The sequence below is a fragment of the Nematolebias whitei genome, chromosome 16 (assembly GCF_014905685.2).
Source record: "Nematolebias whitei isolate Nwh7 chromosome 16, NemWhi1, whole genome shotgun sequence".
Taxonomy (NCBI): domain Eukaryota; kingdom Metazoa; phylum Chordata; class Actinopteri; order Cyprinodontiformes; family Rivulidae; genus Nematolebias; species Nematolebias whitei.
This window is the reverse complement of record NC_056513.1, coordinates 2,436,774-2,437,815: the sequence shown is the minus strand read 5'-3', so window position 1 is coordinate 2,437,815 and position 1,042 is coordinate 2,436,774.

Below are 1,042 nucleotides of genomic sequence, written 5' to 3'. Positions count from 1 at the left end.
TTTGAACTGATGTGTTTAAATTTACACAAATTTAAAAGGAATGACATAGTTAAAATGAGCATTTCTGAAAGTCTGACTTAAATATAAAATATTAATCTACCTTATATCCAGATCTCAATTTGTACACCAAACGATGGAATGCAAATAGCGGGGGGGTCCTCCCCCAGTAAATTTTGAATAAATTTGATGCAATTTCCTGCATTCTGGTGTATTTTAACAGGATGTCTACGTTTACCTACGTCAGTAAACACTCGATTCAGTAACTATTTTAAAGAGCAACAAGAAGTAACCTGACCAACAGCTCTCCTTGTGTGAATAGAACACGCTCCGCTTCTCTCACCCATCCCCCTCAACAAATGCCTGCACTAATGTAGCGCTAAGCTAGCGCACAATACAGATGTGTCTCCCCCTACTCCACCAGCCCCGTCGACAAACCCCCCCCCCAAAGAGATAAGCGCCCTGCCAAGACAGATGACCTCTTGTAGGTAACCAGAAAAACCCAGAGTGGACTTTTAGTGGTTTGTGTATTCTCCTATTAACCAAGTGGAATGGATTTGTTCACGAAGAAATAGAAACAGCGTTGGGTGAACTAATGTTTCATGGTAAGTGTGTGTGTGTGTGTGTTGTGTGTGTGTGGGGGGGGGGGGGGGGTCAAATGAGTATTTTTTTATGTGATGGGGACACGTCCCCCTCACATATAATTGTTGTGACGTCTATGGGAAACAGTGACAGAAGAGCTTTGTCAGTGTTGATTATTTTACTGCTCACTTTTATGTTACACATTATTTTACAAAATGTGTTTTATAAAGTTTGATTTGATAAATAAATTAGACTAAACTGTTGTGTTTGTTGGACATAAGTTTATGAGATGTAATTCCTTTTTGAGTGGAAATGAACCTTGTCCAACTAGACAGAAGTAATCGTGACTTCTACCTCCTTTTCCCGCAGGACACCGGAGCACAGCACCCCGTACGAACTGAACCAGAGAACTGGACTCCAGATACAAACCAGGTTCTGAAGGTCAATCTTTGGATTTTAGCAT